The following is a 22,936-nucleotide window of genomic DNA, read 5'->3' as shown; positions in this document are numbered from 1 at the left end:
TAAATTATTCTACTATAAAGATGCATGCACACATATGTTTATTGCAGCACTATTTACAATAGCAAAGATTTGGAACCAACCCAAATGTCCATCAACGATGGACTGGATAAAGAAAATGTACCATATATATACCATGGAATGCTATGCAGCCATGAAAAAAGAATGAGATAATGTCCTTTGAAATGACATGAATGAAGCTGGAAGCCATCATTCTCAGCAAACTAACACAGGAACAGAAAACCAAACACCACATGTTCTCACTCCTAAGTGGAAGATGAACAATGAGAACACATGGACACAGGGACAGGAACAACACACACTGTAGCCATTTGGAGGGTGGAGCACAAGGGGAGGGAGAGCATTAGGACAAATAGCTAATGCATGTGGGGCTTAAAACCTAGATGATGGGTTGATAGGTGTAGCAAACCACCATGGCATATGTATATCTATGTAACAAACCTGCACATTCTGCACATGGAAAAAGAACTTAAAAATTAAAAAAAAATCTACCAGCTTTTCCCATATTGCCATGTTCAGTGAACCACACTACTGCACCATCTGATAAATGTGGAAAAAAAAAAAAAAAAAAAAACAAAACTGGCAATCTAAGTGCTTTCTATCTCCACACCCTATCACTGCCCTGTTTGTCAAACAAAGAAAGCACCTGTTGAGGCAGAAGCCTTGCTGGGAGTTCCCACAAAGTTTGATGATCCAAAAGATGTACTATCATGAGCAGCTACTGCACTGGCAGAGCATTATCATAATAGCCCGACCTCCTGAGCTTTTCCTGATTACCTGGATCTTGCCTCCTAAAGTGAAAATGACTTCAAAGACTGAAGCTCTTGCCTGCATTTTTCAAAGATTCAGCAACTTGAAGCTACAGACTCTCCCAGCTTGTTTTCAGCATGCACAATAATGCCAGAAAATGACACCGAGTTCCCCTAAGAGGACACGGGGCAGCACTCTCATGGCTGGTTTTTTCAGACAGATCTGCACAGTTCTCTGTTTTCTTAGATACCAGAAAGAGGAAGCCTCCAGGTCTCACCATTTTGTTTGTTTGTTTGTTTTCTTTTTTTGCCTGTTTGTTTTTAATCCAATAGTTTAAAAACAGAGCCTTAGCTTCCTAAGTCCATTTTGAAAGTCAAATGGATTAAAAATAGTTTCAAAACAGTGCTAGCCCAAATCCGGTTGAAACTTTTAATTAGTCTGATGTTATTTTTAGGCTCTCTCAAAGCTCCATAATTGAGCCCTTTGCAATTGTACAAACAAATAGAAACCTTGTAAGATCTTGAAATTCATGATAGTTTACTAATGAAGTCAGCTTGGAAAACTCTTCATTGAATATTGTAATTTGATTGCCATCTTATTCTGATTGGACCCTGGTTTTGCATTTAAATGAGTATATATTATTTGAAATGCAAAACAGCATGTTATCTGGGGTATTTTGCAAGAACAGACAAGATTAAAAACATCTAATGTTCCATTTTATAAAAACATTACAAAATGGAAGTGCAGAGCTGACTTTTAAAATTTATTAGTAACAGCTTACAATAATTGGACATTAATTAATCCTAAATTACAAGACATTTCCGTGGAAAAGCGTATTACATCCTTTCCATCAGTACTCAGTAGATTCATTAGTATTATTTTTTGTTTGGAATATTGAAGGCACTAACAACAATTTCTTACTAAAGCAGTCGTTACAGAATTCACTGTTACGCATGTGAGTTTAACACAATACATTATCAGTTACTGATTCTACAACAACTGACCTTGAGTATCCAATTAAAAAAAAAAAAAGTGGCAGCAGTAGCTAAAGCAAGCTGAATTTGTGAATTGGGGTCTGTATCGACTTGTTCCAAGCTTTGATTTTTATCAGCCTTTGTGCTAGATAGATTGGAAAGAATTTTCTGATTCTATAAACTTTTATTATTTCTCAACTGTGGTTTGTGTGTCTTACATAGAAAATGGTTTTCAATTGCATTACACCCCCCCAACCCCCCCCCCCGCCCAAAAAGATTTCTGTTTGAGAGAAGCGTGAGGACTGCTACCTCTCTATTTGATTGTTTGGCTTTCTGAAATTTCCATTACATCTATTTTCAGATACATATAGTAACCCACAATCTATTATGCTGGACTTTTCTCTCCCTATAGTATTCTGCTGACAAAAGATTGTCAGAACGAGGCCTTAGATTTATAAGTGTGTTATCCAGGTCTTTGGAATAATTTTTAATCATTTAGGTATCATATCAAGTGAGTTATAATCTGGGAATTAATACTTCATGTGGAATTTGAACTGTAAGAAAAAAGAGATTTCTTCACCGATTTCATATATCTGACCTCAAATAAAGGGAAAGTCTTAGTGTGATGGAGGAATTTGGCTCTCTGGGGGTCTCTAGTGTTGGAAGAAGGTAGCAATAACAATGCTACAACCGCGGGAAGAGGGAGTGGAGAAACAGCGTGGCTCTGCACTGGTCTGCATTGCAGGCCTGGGCCATCCCAACCACCACATCCATTCAACCCAAGCCCAACCCTGATGGACAGTTTTAAGAGTTTTATAGAACTGTCACCTGTATCACCTGTAAAATAAAAGTACCATTGCCATGTAATCCATTTGGTGAATTCTATCAAAGTAATTTTGATTTCTGATATTCTAAGACTAGCAAGGGCTGCACTTAATCCTTCTCTCTCAATTCAGTGTCCATAGATACATAAAATCTTGATTTTTAAACTAGGAAGAGTTAAATTTTCAGGACTAAAAACTTAAAAGCAACTTTCCTGGCTGAAAGAAAGGATGATTAAAATTTGAGAGCAGATCTTTATAAAGATTTGTCGTTCTACTAAAATAAGGATCAAGTACTGGGTTGGGACTGACTTTGGCTTGAGGTTGGTGCTATATATGTCTTCATTTTATGAATCTTGTTTTATGCAAATGAGAACTGCCAGCTTCCTGTATGACCGTATATGCACAAGCAGTCTGATGGATTGGGGTGCTGAGGGAACAATTAGTATTAGTTGAATATCCTTCATCTGAAATTCTTGAGACCAGCAGTGTTGCAGATTTCATATATAGATACTGTTGGTTTTGGAATGTTTGCACATACATAATGTGCAAATATCTTGGGAACAGAACCCATGTCTAAACAAGGATTTTACTTATGTTTCATATACATCTATACACATAGCCTTAGGAAACAACGTTTTGTCTGCACTTTGACTGCAACCTGTTACATGATGTCAGGTGTGTAATTTTCCTCTTCTGGCATCATGTTGGTGCTTGAAAACTTTTTGGTTTTGGAGCATTTCAAGTTTCACATTTTCTGATTAGGGATGTCCACCTTGTATATCACCTGAACTCATCCTACAAAGTTTTTTCTACTTTCTTTTTATCAAATTGGAGCCAAAGGAAACATTTTTTTTTTTCTGCGTTGAAGAAAATGAAATTATATGAACCCAGATTTCAGGTTGCCATGATTCAAGTATCATCAAAAAACGTAACCAAAGAGAACATAGTTGAAGTGAAAGAAAAGTATGGGCAGGGGATAAGAAATAATCAGTTGTTCTAGTTTTCCCAGAGCTACTGCTTTCCTTTCCCAAGTCTAATCATGCTTGAGAATACATCCTCCACTTTGGCCTAAGCTTGTTTGAGCTGGATTTCTATCACTTATGACAAAAATGATACCCAGTTACACAAAATTCATTTCTCCTTTTTTTGTCTCATAATAGGAAGGGAGTGAATTGGAACTTGAGCATGAGAAATGTATTTTCTCTGAACTAAATCCCCATCTAGCAGCAGAAGCAGAAGATAAATATGCCCAAGCATCATCTCACCTGTTACACGTCAACTAGTGAACTATTTTTCTGATTTTTATAGATTTAGCCTCATTCCTGATTTTAATATCTGACTTGAAGTTTTCCAGAGTATACTTCTAGAACATCTTAGGCACCTCAAAAGAGACTGAGATGTTCAAATTGAATACTAGATGACAACATGGCAAGTTAAATGTGTCTCTTGTCCCCTGAAGTATACTTCAGGACTTGGAGACTGATTGCACAAGGGGTACAAAGGAGAAAGAAGAATCAAAATTGATTAGAAATCTGTGCGACTGAGAGTGGGGGATAAGGAGGAGCCAAAACTGGGAAGTAGGTAAGAAGTATTTCAAAAGTAAAAGAACCAAAATGTGACAGTGTCAAAAAAGTTACTGTTACAAAGAATGTAAACGAGAGTGATAAACATAGTGCTGAAAAATGCAAGTGTTTAGCAGGAATAGGATTTAGAAACAGCTTGAACTTGACAATAGTGAGCTCACAGTTAACCTGTGAAAGAGCTGCTGTAGATAAAAGAAGTGAATGAAATTAAGACAATAACAAACAGAAAATAGAAATGGAGAGGAAAAGAGAGAGAGAGAGAGAGAGAGAGAGAGAGAATGAATGCAAGAGAAGGGAAGAGGGATTCAGAAAAAATCCCAGGTATTATGGGATGGGAAGGAACAAATAAACAAATGGATCAATTAGATAACAAAGATGGACAAATAAAAATAGAGAAATAATAATGCAATGATATTTTGAAAAGGGACATAGGGAATTAAAGGAGCTAAACTGAGGTTATTTAAATTTCATACTGGGATTAGCTCATCTAATAAGACTGAAGACTGTGGGATGTTGGGAAACTGAAGATTCGAGAGCAATTTGGGAATATGTGCTATGATAGAATTGACTGACTAGAAGTATTATATGTCTGTGAAGTATCAGTTACTATTTTGCAGAGTGTGTTTGCTTTAGAACACATAAATATATCTTCAAAACTTTTAGTTACAGAGCTACTTCTAGTCACTCTTGACAGTCTGGTAACTTGGCAAAGAGAGATGAAAGAAAGTGAAATGTAAGAATTCACCAAGATGGCTGATGATGGGGTTCAAGTTTGGTAGTGAAGAAATAAACTAATGTCCTGGAATGAGAGGAAGGGCTTGATGTACTGGAGGCCATCAATCATTTAGGTAACTATAAATAGCTTCTACAGTGCAGGGTAGCATGCTTAGGAATTGGGGGAGCAATAATGCATAAGATGTGCTCTTTGCACGCAGTCACAATTTGGTAAAAGGCACAGCCACACACAAAAGCAGGGAGATTTGGTAGCAATGAGGTACTGGGAGGACAAAAAAGAAGACAGGACATGGTGGTAAATAGGGAAGAAGTCTACAGTCAGACGTCCGGAAAAGAACAGCAGAAATGGTAAGCAGATTTTTAGGTTTTTGTTGTAATTGTATACTAGTATTTTATAACCAGTATATGTACTAAAACAAGAGTTGGGGCAGGGGTGGAAAGAGGAGTGGCTTTGAGAAATCAATGCTCTCTTTATAGTGTTGTTGTGACCACAAAGGAATTGGCTCCAAGTCATTTTTGGTGTTCTTGTTCTTTCTACTCTAAATTGAATTATGATCCAATGTCAATTCCTGAATCCATAAATCTGGCCTGACATTTCATGTGCTTCTAATAGATGGTGCTGGAAAGGCAGTTTCTGACCTAAGCTCTATAAAGGAAATGAGGAAAATGCAGAGGCTTCAGGCAAATCTATTTGAGGCCTGTTCCAAAACTCTTCCTCAATTCATCTCAGTAGGTGATCTAAAGAACTGTCACTTCTTTGTGATACACAAAGGTCTAAGTCCACATTAGAAGTTCATAATACATGCAATTACATTACTGCACCTAGAGAATGTCATCTGGAATTATTGGAAAGTGAACAGTTAAACTGGTTATATGCCATCATAGAGCCAGTGTTCTTCCCCACTGTTGGCGGTACCATTTGAAGCATTCCATTTGATTTTCAAAACGTTAAATTAGGCCCTTCAGCTTGGATGGACAAAGTTTAAAGGCAAGCTAGAGTTCCAAACTCAAATATCTATGAATATATAAAAACCAGTAGAAATGAGTGAGTCAGGCCAAATGTGAGAAGACCAGAGCAGAAGCCGAATGTTGAATACTGCCAGCCTCTGAGTCCTGCTGATGTCAGGGAGGTTAGGGACCGCAGCAAACTGGGCACAGTCTTGGGGCAGCTGCCACTCAGTATTAGCCTATTGTTGCGATGGGGAATGCCAATCTGGTGTTGCCAGATCTTCCAAGTTTTGTTCTAGAGAGGCCAGAAAACTGGATTTGTATATGAAAAGTACTGATTTTAAGCATGAAGCTTTTATGTGGTCAGTCCGTGTTCTCTGTTTAAGAACTCACTTCTCAAATAGGTGTTTGGATACTGCATAGCCATAGCCTAAAACACTCATGTGCACAGTCAGGTTACCTTAAACCAGTCTTGGACAAACAGCATGGAAGAACAATCAGACACGAGGGATGGTTGCTTTCTTTAATGTTGTTTTTTTTAGTCTCTTCTATTTAAGAAAATGTCTCAGTGTTTTGTATAAAGCCTCTTGAGATGCAAAGATAAATTATAGGAAGGCTCAGCTCCAAACATGTAACAAAGACAGGTAATTTCTGTATTCATAAGCCGTCTAGAATCAGCACCTCTCTGGTATTGTTTTCTCTTGTTGCCTTGGTTTCCATTCTGAGATTAGCAGCATTCAACACCTCCCTCCTATTCATCTTCAAAGAGGGGGGATATCAAACTCCTTTGCAAGAGAAGAGTTTGTGCAATGCACTACAAAATTCAGTCTGACCCTTGGCCTCCAGGAGAATATTAAAAATGTTGATTCCTTAAGCTTAACCATCCTTAGGCTTTTCTAGTTCAGTCTCCTTATTTATTAGATAAACAGAATTGAGGGGTGAGGCATTTTAGTATGTTGATTATTGGATGTCAATGCCCAGACTCATATTTGTAATCAAGTTAACACTGCCAAGGCTTCTGGAATCATATGCTCCCAGATAGAGTAGCATTTGGACTAGGATTCAAATCTTCTGACTGGTGCTCTTTCTATTGTATTGGCAGAATGCCCAGATGAGGCTTCCCAGCCTACCCTAAGCATTGGATGTATGTAAGCTGAAAATAACAGAACAACCACCAAGCTCAAAAAGAGTTAAAAAATAAAAGGGGCTTGCTGACTTCCCAATCTAAAGGTGGGCTTTAGGAAGGATTTAGTCAAGTTCTAGCTCCATTTCCTCTACCACCATCATAACCAATACTTAAATTGTGTTTATATGGGACAGGTGTTATTCTAAGCACACTCTCATGAGGTAGATATAATTAACTACATTTTCATACATAAGAAAACTAAGGCACTGGGTTTAAATACCTGTCCCAGGTTTGCATTTTAGAGTCAGGATACAAACTCAGACTGCTGACTCCAAAGCTCTTGCTCTTAACCTCTGTATAGATTCTGATTAAATGGACTAGGAAATGGCTTAGGGATCTGTGATTTAAAAAATTACTTCCCAAGTAGATTGCAATGCACATCCAGACTTAAAAAACAGAGCTGCTATACAGTTGGCTAAGTGTACCATCCATGTTAACAAAAGCAATCCCGAGGTTCACTGCAAAGAACACTGCAGTGGAATTTAGTCCCAACTTCTGCTCTGTAATACTTGCATCCCAATGAAGAGGAGGAGTAAACACCATCTACTGATGAAAGAAACTTCTGGCTAGAACTGCTGAGCACTGCTGAACACAAAAGCTTGCCACTGCAGGGCCCCTTAGTCTGAAGAACCCAAATATTACAGTCACAGTATGTCTGCAGGGTGTTTATTACCTAGGTATTATAATTCTTGTGTGATGGCAGTCAGAGTCTGATTATAATCAGGGGAGAGAGAAGAACTTCCTGGGGACACAGTGCTTCACTGTAGATTCCCTGCCTCTAATTCTCAATACAGAAATCTTTGCAAGAGTACTTTCATGGATGTCAGTGACAACAATTAAGCTTGAAGAGCATGAGAAGACATTTTAATCAGAAGCTAATTAAGAACAATGGGGGCATATGTATCATTGATTGTGTCTCAAGTACTCTGACTGATCTGGAAGATTATTCCATTAATAGATGGATGTAAACAGACACCAACATTTTCTCAGGATGAGGCAACTTCACTTTGAAGGTTCCACCTCCAAATCTGGCGTTTATTTATTAGATGACAAATAAAAATGAACAACATTTACCTACCTGGGGAAGACATTTGGTGCTGGTTTCTTGCCTTTGGGTAGGACAAGCATCAAGTATAAAAATAAGGTGATGAGAGTCAATAAACCAAAATGTTTTTCATGTTTGACTTTTAATTGTTGCTCCATTATAAAATGAGACTAAAAATATCTCTGCCCCTAACCAAAAGGGCATAGATGTTATGAATAATAGTAATATCTAAGAGACTATCTTGAGTTCTTCATAAAAGAAAAAAAACTTCAAACAAAAAAGCCCACAAAGTGTCAAAACATTATGTGTGGTTTTCACTTCCAGATAGTATGTGGCACATTACAAATACTATGTGGTGTTTGTTTTTAGGCTCAAGGAAATTCTTTCCTAGCTTGCTTATCTAATCTTCACTTAAATCAAGCCATCAACCCGTTGCTCCCCTACTTACCAACACCATTGGGTACTGGTTTTTTTTTTGTATAAATAAGCTTGTAATGTTTTTAGTTTATATTCTTTCTTGACTCTTGCTTGCTGATTAATAGTGCTTACTTTGTGGCCTCCCTCTCTGCGGCCATGACCCACAAAGGAGCCCTCCAGGGAATTTTCTTCTACCTTATCCTGTTGGTAACAGAGCAGAGAGATCCTCATTACTTAAGAAGTGAAATTTCCATATGGAGAACTCTATCATATGATTTTAGACCAGCTTCCTAGCATTTTCTTCCAGTTCCTTCCCAAGTGAGCACTGAAGTATGTGTCAGGCAATCTGGGTTGTAATCTTAGCTATGCCAGTATCTCCCACTATAAGCTATTTAAACTCCTCTGAGCTTCAGTTGTCTTTCTTCACAAAAAGAAATATAAATGAGATGATCTCTTAGTGTTTTCCAAAGTTGAAGTTGTTTGGATACTATTTATCTTTCCTTCTGGTTTGTCTGTCTCTTCTTCAGTCCATGAGTGTCATAAGCATTTGGTTTCCATGTCTTTCCAACTTGTTTTTGCCCAAATAGTAACTTCTTCTCTCATGCTCCTTGACTTATTAATATTCTAACCATCTTTTATAGTTATTCTTCAATCCCGATTATTTTAAATACCCTTCCCATTGTATATGTGTGTGTGTGCGTGTGTGTGTGTCAGGAGACCATGCTTGTTGGACCATATATCAAGGATGTAAAGATGACTGAGACAGACTTGGCTGTGTCCTTCATGTAGCTACAGACTAATTAAATGATAATAGCTAACATTTTTTGAGATATAGTATCTTCACTTTTTAATTGAGAAAACAGGCTCAGAGAAGTTGAATAAATTTCCCAAGGTCCCATATTAAGCAGGCAGCAGAATCAAAGCCTAGTACATTACAACCCCTTTTCTTAATTGTCATGCTACCTAGCCAGCATACCATGAAAAATATGTAGCTAAGTGCTGATACTTCTCACTCCTATGGCATGACCAACATTGTTTCTATGACCCTAAGCTGTTTCCTTCTGAATCTTGCAGTCAGAAAATCACTGGCAACACAGTTTTCCAGGCATCCACTTCCAGGTGATACAAGAGATAAAACTTTCAGTGTTTGCTATCTTAGCTGATGTTTTTTTCCAGAACATCAAGTCATTTTTAAATAATGGTATTTAATCATGTATTTCATTTTTGTTTATTCCTATTATAAGATATATCTTCAATTATTTTTAGCTCCCACATGGAGAAGGACACTTACTCTCTTTAATAGATTCTGTTTTGTCTAACATTGTTGCCATGGGTTGTGCATTAGTCTTTTCTTACGCTACAAATCATGATATACCCGAGACTGGGTAATTTATAAAGGAAAAATATTTAATTGACTCACAATTCCACATGGCTGGGGAGTTCTCACCATCATGGCTGAAGGCAAATAAGGAGCAAAGTCACATCTTACATGGCAGCAGGCAAGAGAGTTTGTGCAGAGAAACTCCCCTTTATGAAACCATCAGATCTTGCAAGATTTATTCACTTTCGTGAGAACAGCACAGGAAAGACCCACCCCCATGATTCAATTACCTTCCACTGGATCCCTCCCATGACATATGGGAATTATGGGAGCTACAATTAAAGATGAGACTCAGGTGGGGACACAGCCAAACCATATCAGGTTGTGAGGGCACAGTAAGCAGTGTGCAGGAAGGCACAGTGAGGAGGAGTAATTGAATGAGTGAATGAATAGATGCATTGTGCTGCTTTCATGGTGTTAATAAGTAATACCCAAAGGAAAGTTTTTCTGCATGTAACCCAAGCCTCTCACTTCTGAGTTGGACAGTTATTTTTTTTTTTTTTCCTGTTCTCTAAGCATTTTGATGTGTGGAAGGACATGTTTTTAGGATTTATTGAGGAATGAGAAAAAAGACTTTGTCTTCTAACCAGTTGGACGTTGAACAACAAAAGAAAACTGATGCTTGTAATTAAACAACTCTAGAAAAGTCTACAAGGCTATAGGGAGAAAATCTTTCCTGGTACCATTTTCTCCCCCTACATGAGACTGAATTAAGCTCCATTTTCTGGTGCTCCCATGTTCTCCAGTGAATACTAAGAATCTACATTGCCTTATTTATCTTTGTGCCCCCAGCATCCAGGAGTATCTGACACTTCAGTAAATATTTGTTGCATGAGTGACTGTGTATTGCTGTAACTTCAGAGGCTTTGATTGTGGGCTGGGTAGGGGGTTTCCCACCACTTGTTTATTATTGCTGTGGATTTCTTAATAACTTTTTAAAAGTCTTTTTCTTTCGACAGTGAGAGACAAAATGTAAGATAAGAGGGTTTTGGACAGGGGCAACATTTTGTGAGGACACAATTACACAAACCTATAAATGACTCAAACTCTTGCTAGAAATCTAAGTATGCAAAAGGACAAAAATAATATTGGAGACATTTAAAATATAGAATGAGGTACTCTAGAAGCAGGGATATTTACTGAATTAGTAGAGTGGAGGCCCTGAAGATTATAAGAATAGCTAACATATATTAAGCTCTTGAGTGTCATTATTTTTCTAAGTGATATTTCATGGATTAACTCTCCATATCCTTATGGGTTAAGTAATTGTATAATTCTCACTTTATACATGATGAGCTTGGAGCATGAAAGATTGAGCAATACATTCCAAATCACAAAGCCAGGAAGTCTCCAAGTAGTTTCCGATCCAGATTACCTGCCTACAGCCCATGCCCTTGGCCACTGTGCTGTCCTCCTGTAGAAGTTGAGCTTTTCCTGCTTAATTCTGCCTAAAGCCAGCCCTAAAATAGTTCCATCTGATAAATCCAAGGTTTCTATTTCTAATATAATATGAAGACATGCTCTGCTTTACAATTATTCTTTTACTATTGTTCCTAATTATTCTGTTTGTGTTTACTTGGAATGCCTGAGGGATTCAGTAAAGATATTCCAATACATGTGCACAATCCTGAAGAAATCAATAGATGGAATGAAATGAAGTGAGATATAAGCACGCTTTCTATATTGAAATCATATTGTCCACTGGAGACTGTGCCTTTCTGCTTCTTTGGAAAAACAAGCAGCCTCGTGCTTCTGTGTGTTAGGAAAGCAGAAGTCCTGGTCTCACAAGCTGCTTTAATAACTAGTAGCTGCAAGCTATATTACTGAACTTTGTGTTACAAGCGATGATGAGTACAATGTGACACACCATAGTTTTCATCTGATGATCTCAATCTGATTAGAGTATAATAGTTTATCTCAACCTTTACCAACTTAAGCACCACTAAGAGATTGAATCATCACAGGGAGGCCAAATGGAATGCATGCAGTACACTGTATAATGGGATGGTTGTTTCTGTTATGTAATGTAACAATCACGCCAAATAAAAACCACTTGGTGTTGCTCTAAGATGCATATTTATGCCAGAGTCCCCATACTGGCTAAGGTCACTGCAAGATAAGCAGAGCAGGCAGCTGTCTGCTTATGGGATCCGTCTGTGGAATATTATTTTAGGCCTTTTCCCCTTCCCCAAGAAATCTCTCCCCTTAATATTTATGCATTTATTCTGTCAACAAGAACTCATTGAATACCTGTTATGGGCAAGACATTTGTATTAGAGATGCAGAGTTATACATGAGCTAGTTTGTAATTATAGTAAGGTGTGATGAAAACTATATAAGGAGGCGCAGACTGTCCCAGGATCCCAGCATGTCATACAAGGCCTTTGCCTTTTAGATGCAGCTAGCTTTGTCTTCCTTGCTGCCTCCCAATTCAACCTAGTTGTAGCCATATTGGAATTCTGGAGGTACCATTAAAAAGTCTCAGTTTTCACATTACCATCATTTCTACAAGCTGCTTCCTTTACTTGAAATTACAGCCCCCCTCTTTTCTGTTTGGTGAACTCATATCCAACTACACATGTTTAGTAGATATGCAGCCTCCTTTTTGAAATATTCTGACTTTTCTACCTTTTTCTCCTTCCTCTCTCAGTCAACCTGCCTTTTTTAAAATCCAAAGCATTTTGTTTTGATATCTCTATGGCATTTATTATTATATGTCACTAGATATTATCCTGTAGACAATTTTTTACTTTTATTGGTTTATAAACTCTTTAGAGCAGAGATCATATATTTCTTCCTCTCCAGCATTTATTGTAGAAAACTGCATACTATTCAAGAAATGTTCTCTAATTAACATAGTGAATGAATCAAAAAATAAATACCACTTGCTTAGGAGCTATTGTGAAATTTGCATATTTAATAACATTTAATTTTTAGAATTCTGCAAGATAAATATTATCCTCACCATTTTACGAATGAGGAAACAAAAATGTTGATAGGCTAAAATTCCACACAGCTTGAAAATGGTGACTTTGTCTGGTTTCAATGGTCATCTTCTATTTTACTATCCTGCAGAGAGTAAATAAGAATGGTTGTGTAATTACATAAAGGATCCCTTCATTCTTGCTACTCAGAATATACTGGCCAGATCAGCAGCATTGACATTACATGGAAGCTTGTGGAAGTGCAGAATCTTAGGCCCTGCTTTACATCTATTGAATAAGAATTTGCATTTCTAACATGATTTTCAGATTATTCTTATAAACATTAAAGATTAAGAAGCATCCATTAACCTCAGATTTTCCTAGATTTATTTTTTGTCCTAGCCTTTTTAAAACTTCCTAGTCTATACAGCTCATCTCAGATACACAGAAAATTGATGCTAATTATTACATCCATCCAATAAGCAGAAGGAAGCCCACAGTTACCGTTTGGGTATGTCCTGGAAGACTAGTAAGACCTTACCTAACTTTCTAGTATTCTAGTATCCTTCCTTCCTTGTTTCTCCATTCATCTTCCTTAATCATCCTTTGAGAGAAGAGGGCTAAGTAACGAAAACAAACAAACAAAAACACCTTTAACATACAAATGTGAAAATATTCCAAGTGCTTCTCATTAGGATTATTTGATTATGAGGAGTAAAGCACTACTTAAGCTAGCTAAAGAAAAGGCAGCTTAAGAATACTTATGAAGTGATTTCAGTAGTGGGCTTTCATAGATATCTAAGTAGATGATCAGTAAAATAGATCTAAACCAGGGTCATTTAAGGATTTTAGGAGTTTTAGGGTCTTCTCTTAGTGATTTACCATTAATAGATTTCAACTACCCTGTCTCTGCCCTCACCACCATCACTATTGTGTGCTCCTTTGTCATTTCCTCTTCTCACTGTAATCTAAGCAATATGGAAAAAGGTGAGAATGAATAACTAACTTAAGCCTGAAAAACATTTAAAAAATATTGAAAGATAGCAAAGACCTGGAACCAACCCAAATGCCCATTGATTATAGACTGGATAGGGAAAATGTGGCACATATACACCATGGAATATTATGCAGCCATCAAAAACGATGAGTTCGTGTCCTTTGTAGGGACATGGATGAAACTGGAAACCATCATTCTCAGCAAACTGACACAAGAACACAAAATCAAACACCGCATGTTCTCACTCATAGGCGGGTGTTGAACAATGAGAACACATGGACACAGGGAGGGGAGCACTACACACTGGGGTCTGTTGGGGGGAAATAGGGGAGGGACAGTGGGGGTGGAGGAGTTGGGGAGAGATAGCATGGGGAGAAATGCCACATATAGGTGAAGGGGAGGAAGGCAGCAAATCACACTGCCATGTATGCACCTATGCAACAATCTTGCATGTTCTTCACATGTACCTCAAAACCTAAAATGCAATAAAAAGAAAAAGAGTTAAATACACAATTATTTGGTGGTTATTTTAGGGGCTGTTATAAATGTTAGGTCTGGGGGAATGCCTTACCCTTGGACAAGGAGGGAATATAGTATAAAAATAATAGTGCTCTGTTCTGTCAGCTCTTTGGAAGTATCTATTCTAAGCACTGTTTGGAATATGGTTTATTTGTAATGACTATTAATCCATTTTATTCCGATTATAATACAAAGTCAAGACAACTTTGTAACTAAGTTACAACTGAGGGAGACAAGATATGAGTCCTTGATGTGCATCATGAATGAGCCCAATATTTACCTTGCCCAAAGCACTAGTTTTCAAAAATTGCAACAATCCTATGGTGATTTCCTATTTCCATGTAAAGTGGCTTAGCTGAGACAATCCTACTTATTCAAAGTCCATTTTCTAGCATGGCTAGAACTTGGTGAAGATTGAGCTACAGAGAATATTAAAGATTGTCATACCAGTTGTACCATAATAACAGATTATTATGCTGCTATACATTTTCAGGGAAACTATTAAAAGCACTCCAAGAAAAGAATGACTAGAACTGTGTTATAGGTGAAAAGAAATGTCTAGTAAAACCTTCTCTAGGATTCTCCTAGATGTCTTCTACATTAGAGGAGAATTGAGCATGTACTAAATATATAGGAAAGGGCTGTTCTTATTTTTGCTTTCTCTTCCATCCAGTTGATTAGGAGCAATTACCAGCACAGAATATTCTCCACAGAGCTCCAGAGAGAACGTAAGGAAAGTATTGGAGTCAGCTCTTGACTTCTTTTTCTCAACATTAGAATTGTTTTCTTTTTTTCTTTTTTCTCTCTGATGGGTGGCTTTGTAAGGAAGAATCTTGGGGCCTCCTTGTACCTCAGCAGTGATGAGAAATGCATGTACTCTGTGGCTGGTTTTTGGTTTATTCTTTCTTTCAAAGAAAAGGTATGCACTATTTCTGCTTCTGTATCACCAGTAGCTGGCATATTTATGTCAAATTTGCCCAACATGCTTACTTCTTTCTTGGTCCAATGTAAATGGCAGTTTATTCTGGCATATGGGCCCAGACAATGAAAGCTTCTTTGGGAATTAGACTTAAGAGCACTCGTTTCAATCACATAAAGAAACAAGAACAAAAGCTACTGGTATAAAATAAATATTTAATTTGGTTTTTTTTCTTTAGGTAGGTTAATTTAAATGCATATTCCTCCTTCCTATCTAGTTATATTTTACTTTACATATTATGTGTCATAAGGTATAGAAACAGTTAACAAACCATAAACTTCCAAATTGGTCAACCAAACTAGCAGTGAATATGCAGAGGTGTGCCAAGAAATAAGGGTGGAAGATTTTTGCCATTGTCCATAATCTCCTTCAGGCTATCCATTACTATTCCTGAATAGGTATATGATCTTAGAGAAGAAAACCATATAATTGCAATTCCTCAGATATCTCTCCCAATCAAATTGCTACCCATAATCTTTTCCAAAATAGAAATTTTGGAAATGATACTGTTGCTTTTTCATTGACAACATTAGCTGGGACTTTATTAAATATCAAATATATATTTCTGGTATTCTGCTTTCCTTTTTAGGACAAAAGGAAAAAAAAATGATCTCTGGCAAGTTTCCATAGTTCAGAGACTTGGTCAAAGAAATTTCTCACTCTTTCTCTTGGCGATGTCATAGCCTTTTGCAAATATGAGAAAAGCAATCATCAGTAGCTAGAAGAGTCTCTAGACTGAGGTATGTTGTTATAATCGGGTCAGTTGAGCCTGCTTTCAGCTTATTTCATATCACAAAAATGTCATAAGACCAATACTTTCTTTGGAGCAAGTACATTCTAATGCTACCAGGTTGCAAGCCTGGGGCAACAGAAGGTAAACTAGTGTCAGTGAGCACATCATGTTGCAAAGGCATCATAATAATTGTATAGACAGCAAAGGATTGCATTTCACTACTGTGTAGCATCAAATACATAAGGCAAATGCAAACAAACTGTTGTCACCTACCAAGATTGGAAACCCGAGAGTAAAAATCCTGAACTGTTCATTACAAGACTAAATGAGCCCATTAGACTTACATTAGACTTAAGAGACAAGAGACAACAGTGCTACTGAACTGTCAGAGATGTAATATTTCCTAATACAAGAGAAAGATCACCACAAATTCAAAAGCTGAGTCTATTGTATTAGCTATGTTATTTTCAATATGGAAAATTCATAAGGCGGATACTAGTATTGCTTTTATAAACTTGTTAAAAGAGGTGATAGAAGAAATATCTGAACAGCATCATTTCCATATTTGTCTCTTTTTTCTTGTTAGGAGTACTGCTAAAACAAAATGGGATTTGGGAGAAACTTGTTTGTTTCTGGTATATCTGGTGTGGATCAAAAAGAATCAAACAGAAAAGAAAGTTCTGGTAAAATTTTGAAACCTGATTTATATCAGAAGTTTATTTTGATTTTATTATGTTTGATGCTAGTGAGAGATAAGACAATCATGAAAGGTTTTGAGTATAGATTTTTAGAACTGAGTGATGAGCAAAACTGACAATTCATATTCTTATCAAATCCTTTTGAGTCTACAAAATAGAAGGTTCCTTGAATTTTCTGACATCTTCACATCTCATCCTGCCCCAGACTTGGAGGCTCTGACAAACATAAAATTCAAAAAATACAAGCAAGAAAATTTTTTCAGCTGCAAACCTGTAAAAAAACAAAACAAAGCAAAAAACAGCCAACTACTAACCTAGCAAACAAAAAATAGTCTCATTCAGTTGAGGCTGAATACTCTTTTTAATATTAGGTGGCTCTACAAGGGTATTTGACCTAAAATTGAACTAACGTAAATAAGAAACTGAAGTAGAATGTAAATTACAATGTTGAGACTTAGCTTTTCTTTGCTAGTTTCAGGTCAAAATGCAAACTCAAATCAGGAGGAAGTATTTGTGTTTCCTAGAAATTGGTTGTACTTTTGTGTGTCCAAGTAATCCCAGGAAATCTAGCTAATTACCTTTAGTTTATTAAAAACATGATAAAGCAAAAGAACGTCTAGATAGTCTCATGTACTCTGCACACTGCTCACGGCAGTACTACAACCTCTTTTGATTTGCTTCAGCAAAATGAAACCTCTTCCATTCAAGGATGCTTTCTTTTTTCACCATTGTCATCATATGGCTATTATTATCACTATTATGACTACCACAATTATCTGAATATTTAATAAGTGTACATTTAATGAGCTACATTAGGCAGGGGAAGCATGAAAAGCCTCCACCTCATTAGCCTGGGTAAGTTATCAGACTTAATCAACAACAGACGGCTGTAGTTTTTCCTGTTCCTATTGCATCAGCAACATGGATATCATATGATTCAGAAAGAGAGCTCCCCATTCAAGGAGGGCTCTAAGCATATCATTGCTTCCTGGAACAAGACGGGTGCTAACACTTATTCTCTGTTTCTTCTCTGAAGCATCCCACTTCTTTCAGAAACAATCCCAGAAGAGAGCAAAACAGTTCATGAGTTGGAAATATGAGGCAGTAGTGAAAGGAATTACAAACAAGTAACCAAAGAAGTATTTTTTTTTCATGTTAGAGATGGTATTTGCTCATTTATTTATAAGGTGTTTTCTCTAATCAGGAAGTAGAAAAGGGGTTTTAATTAATTAACTTTTTTGAGGACTAGCAAAAGAGTTTTTTTTTTTTTTTTTTGTATTGTACTGTCTGGTATGGGACTAGCTTTAACCATATTCTCAATGACAGACTTAAAGGGTGTTAACACCACCGGTCCCGAGTTTCTAACCTACCTTTTAATGCATGATGCTATTTAGAGCACTATTTGGAACACTACAGGAGAAATGTATTGGGAAAGGAGCCTGAAGGGGCACTGGCTTTAATTTCTTCTGAATTAGATAGCATTTTAAAATCCCAAGTGTACACATTAGTCTACAAAGCGGGAATAATTATGAGAGTGCTCCAGCCACCGCTGCATATGGCCAGCCCGCCTGTTAGAAGCAGGGATAGGCGACAGTGCAGAGTGGTGAGAACATTGTGTCCTGCATTAAGTCCTGCTTCCCTCAGAGGCTATGTGTCAGACGACTGGTACCCTGGTACTTCGGGCGGGTGAGCCAATTAGCACATTCCCTAGTCTGGAACTGTAGTTGCTGTGTATGTGATCTGCATACTAATTCCTCTGAGATTTGACCTTCTGGGTGGAGAAAAACAAGAATCCCAGGTGAGAGAGAACACTGGCCTAGATTTTCCTATCCCTTCTCCTCTGTTCTTTATTTCCAGGCATCTTAACCCAGCTACTTTTTATGACTAACTCTGAGACTGGAAAATTTTATTTCCCTTGAAAATTCAAATCAATGTATAGGATAACGACTATCAAAAATCATAGTTTTTTACCTCCCTCGGCTAATGTCAAAAATGCAGTGCAGGTACTCCGTGTACTATTGACACCCTTGGCCCACATGGGGGCAGTACTACGTAGTCAAAAGCCTCTGGGAGCTTTCAGGGCATGCGAAGAGTCTGGTTGGAGACAAATTTGAATGCATAAGGCAGAAGCAAGATAGTTTTTCATAAGCACAAGATTCCTTAGAGCCAATCATTACAGCATTCTAAATGTTCTTGCTGAAGGAATTAGGAAGGAGAGATGTCTACCAAGTTTCCAGCTGCTGTTGCAAACACTTGTCGGGAGATGTTGGGGAAATTTTTTGATTGATGATTCCAGTTAATGCTACTTTTTTAAACATACACAATATGAAACAAATAATTTTTCATTGAATTATCAAATTATATTCCAGGTTGGTTTGGAACAGCAACAATATGTCTTAGGTATAGATTTTTAGTTTCTTACTGTGTGATATGATGGGTTGCTTTTTAGTACATTTTCAGATAAATAATTTCTAGGGAAGTTGTAAAAGTAAGAATACATTCATAGCCAATAAACCAGTATACTGAGTGCATAGAAGTTATTGGTGACTTGATGATATTGAATAAATGTTTCCTTCAGATAGATCTCTTTTAAGTTACAACAGCTACATAAACAAACATTTGCCTTATTATGCACTCATCTTATCTGAAGAGTTTTTGATATTGGGAGGGGAAATCTTTTCCATCAAGACACCTGGACTGGATTAACTTGGTTACTTATTAGGCATATTTTAAAAATCTAAGGAGAGAGCCACAATGGTATGTTGAGCTATAGTATCCCAAAGCCTATAGCACTGAAAGACCCAAAATCACAAAGCATTTGTTTCCTTACTCAGAGGTGAGACTATACCAAGTATACCTTTAGATGGTGCCCCATTTCAACCTTTAGAAAACAAATTTTGAATTAGCTGATGAGCTCCTGATCACATTAGGTTGTGTCAAAGCAGGGGACAATTAGTCTTTAAGACAGTCTGGGGCACAGTGTCATATGCAAGCTTTACAGATTCTCACAGAGAAGTCAGTGGGCTCTCGTGGTGATAGTTTCACTGAACAGAACAGAGGAGTATCTGCCCCTAACACCATCAGCATTGATTCTTGACACCTTTCCTCTCTGTACTTCTTTTTCTTCCCTTGTCTCTTATCTTTTGGATAAAATTAAACACTGAATTCTCTCCATCTTCTTTCTTAACTTTATCCCCCTTTCTGCTGATACACATACCAGAACATCCAATTGCACCCATGGAAATTGTTTATCCCTGAGGGGATCATTTGGTACTCAAATGGCTATGGATCCTGTGCCAGAGCAACAAGAGTATTAGAGAAAATTCAGTGTTTGCTTTTGCATTCATTTGTTTTTTCAAAATCTCATTAGTACAAAGGTTATTTCTCCCATTAAACCAGCTACTTAGAATAAGGTATATTAAAAAGCACATCTTTTTGCTTGCTTTAAAATGGTAGCTTGAACTGGCATGATGGAAACTATCTTTCTATTTTGTGAGTGTTTTAAGTATGGAAGAAAGTATCTGCTTTGCCTCAGTCTGGGATTTGGTAAATGAAATTTCTCGGACTCATTTTTCTATTCTAGCTCAGAAAATGATTTAAATGGCTATGGATTTGAACCTTGCCATAATGTCACCATAGAGTCATCTGGCAAGTTGTGATAAGCAAGTGTTGTGCAAAAATGACTGTGCCCACCCCAACCCTTCTGGAAGTCAGTACACGAGCTCCTTGTAACACTTAAGCAAAATTATACAATTGCTTTGTCTGTGTGGTCTGTTTTAATAAGCATACAGGGAAATGAATTGCATAGATGATATAGTGATAAACAACAGATTAATCTTTTTAATAACTTGAGATTTTGCTTGCTGGATTTTAATTTTTCTCTCTTCTAAAATACTAAGTAGAACCTATAACATAGTAATATGGTTTCCTATTGCTTTTAGTGTAAAGAAGATAGGATTAAGTTTAACTTACTCTTTTTCACTTACCCACATAAAAGCACGTCCTTTGTGCTTTCTGCTCTGGCAGCACCACACTTCCACCTCTTCCAACCATACTTACTTCCTCTTCCTAGTGCCTACTTGATCATCAGCAAGAGAGAGGGATGAATAAGAAGAGAAAGACAAAAAGTAATTAATTCTCTGAAGTGTAGCTGCAAATGAATTTTTGAAATAAATTATTAATTTTCTCTTTAATATTTCTGCATTGATACTGCTCTGTATCTGGGGATTGGAAGTGAGAGCTGCTTTGCTTCACAGCAGCAATGCCCTGGGTAGAAACAGCAGCGCCTCATTGTAACTAAAATGCGTCATGCTAAGGCGATGTTTCTCTAATCCATCAGCAACATGCCTTTAGCCAGCAGCATTTTAAATATGCATCGGTTTTTAAGTTTATGGCAGGTAGGGGAGGAATGCAGGATGGGGGCAGTTGCAATAAAAGAGGTCAAGTGCCTTATTTTCTGTATCTCCTGGTGCCAGCTTCCTAAAGCACTGAAATCAAAACAAAAGCTAAATGTGTGTGATGATTCTTGAGGAAAAGGTGGCATCACAAACCCAAAATCTTTTTTGCTTATGTAAGAGGGAGAAAAAATTCTCAATTTTATAGGAGGTGTTAGAGTTGGGAGTAGTACTGAGTATCAACAACATGGAGAAGAATTATAATTCTTTGTACTTCCTGACCAACACAGGGCAGAGATAAGGGAATGGTGGTAGGGTGACAGCACAGGGCTGCTCGATTATCTTCACTGGACTCCACGTCTTCAGTTGGCTTTGAACCCAGATTACAGAACGCACCTTTTATCATTCCCTTTGCTCAAATCAAATGTTATCAGGAAATCTGCTTTTCTTGACCTCTGTGGCATGTAGTTGGAAGGTAAACCTTAGCATGATATGAAAAACCTATTTTTAGCAACAGAAAGCAATGGTGCTGCTTCTGTGTTCAAAGATGTTGGCTCCAAATGGCAGAGGAATGATTGTTTCCACTTAAAGTGATTGATATGTCTACATATACTTGAGAGATAGAATTTCATTACCTATTCTTTCTGTGGGGACTGACTGAATATAGTTTCAAAAGAAATAGGGAGCATATTTGTGTAACAGAGTACTATTTTCTACAATGAAATAAAGGGAAAAAAAGCTAATTTATGAATATATGAGGGGAGAAATTGTGGATATTAAAGAAAGTAAACAAAGACATGGAAAGAATGAAGAAACTAACACACACACACAAATATTCAATACATACCATAATTAGGTTTTTAGCTTTCTGTTCAATGACAGTGAAATATTACTATTGGTTCACTTGCAAAAGTATTTATTTTAAATTACCTGTAATGATTAAGCACAGAAAAAATAAGTGTTATAAAAGGCTACCTAACAAAATTCAATTCATTCCATAATAATACCTAAGAATTACTGCTTTCATTTTGTGTAGCATTTGAAGACTTGGAAACTCAAGTTACCAATACCTTGCAGATGATTTTAGAAGAGAAAATTAAGAAATTCAAATTCTAATTTGGGGTGAAACAGAAAGGAAAACAACTTAATGAGCTCCTGAAAATGTAATGCTCTTTTATAAAACAAGAAATACTTCTGCAACCTCAAAATCTGTTTTCTCTCAAATGTTTTTCTCTAATGCTGTTTGGTTACCTCCTAAAGCCATTATTTCCAGCAGAGTCACAGAAATCCTCAGCTGTGTAGGCGGTCCCAGTAAATTTAGCAGCCAAGCCACATTTTGACATGTTAAGAATAGGCGTCTATAAATCTTCCCCAGCTTCTCCTGAGAAGATTTAATCTTTCTTTTCAAGAATTTGCTAAATTTCAGGAAATGCTATAATATAACAAATGACTTGTAGACAAGGCTGAAGGAAGAGTAGAAGATAATAGAATTTCTTTGTTCAAGAACCAAGGCAGAAACTGAAGGAAACTCCTGAAAGTTCTACATTATCTACCAGAAAAGAGAGAGAGGCTGGGGCAAATGAAATCCATCTTCCTGTGGTAGCCAATGGACTCATGAACAGGGACATGTCACAACCTCTAAAGAAGCCCCTATGTTGTCTAGGGAGATTTCTGCTTTCACAACCCATCTCTTTAGAACAGAGATGCCACAAATAAACTTTTGATTAAAAAAGACCTTCAAATAGTCTGAATTTCCTTGTTTTTTTCTTGTCCCTAGCCAAACAGGGGGACTCAGGGCCCTTTACTTTATCTCCCAAGTCTACTTCAAAAT

At 37.1% G+C, this 22,936-nt stretch overlaps 1 long non-coding RNA gene across 2 annotated transcripts; it reads right to left on the bottom strand.

Moving 5' to 3' along the window:
• Nucleotides 1–8,484: 8,484 nt before the first annotated feature.
• LOC105729813 (uncharacterized) lies at nucleotides 8,485–20,762 on the bottom strand. Of its 2 annotated transcripts, XR_010341949.1 has the most exons (5): nucleotides 20,698–20,762; nucleotides 14,216–14,257; nucleotides 13,327–13,405; nucleotides 12,827–12,930; nucleotides 8,485–8,681 (listed from the first exon to the last, which is right to left on the bottom strand). It is a non-coding gene; the product is annotated as an uncharacterized LOC105729813 (long non-coding RNA). The 2 variants fall into 2 exon arrangements; XR_001110307.2 differs by lacking the exon at nucleotides 14,216–14,257 and having other exon boundaries at nucleotides 20,698–20,744.
• Between the last annotated feature and the right edge of the window lie 2,174 nt (nucleotides 20,763–22,936).

Source organism: Aotus nancymaae, unplaced genomic scaffold (genome assembly GCF_030222135.1).
Source record: "Aotus nancymaae isolate 86718 unplaced genomic scaffold, 86718_ANA_hifiasm-v0.15.2.pri h1tg000011l, whole genome shotgun sequence".
Classification (NCBI taxonomy): Eukaryota; Metazoa; Chordata; class Mammalia; order Primates; family Aotidae; genus Aotus; species Aotus nancymaae.
This window is presented reverse-complemented; position numbering and strand designations above follow the sequence as displayed.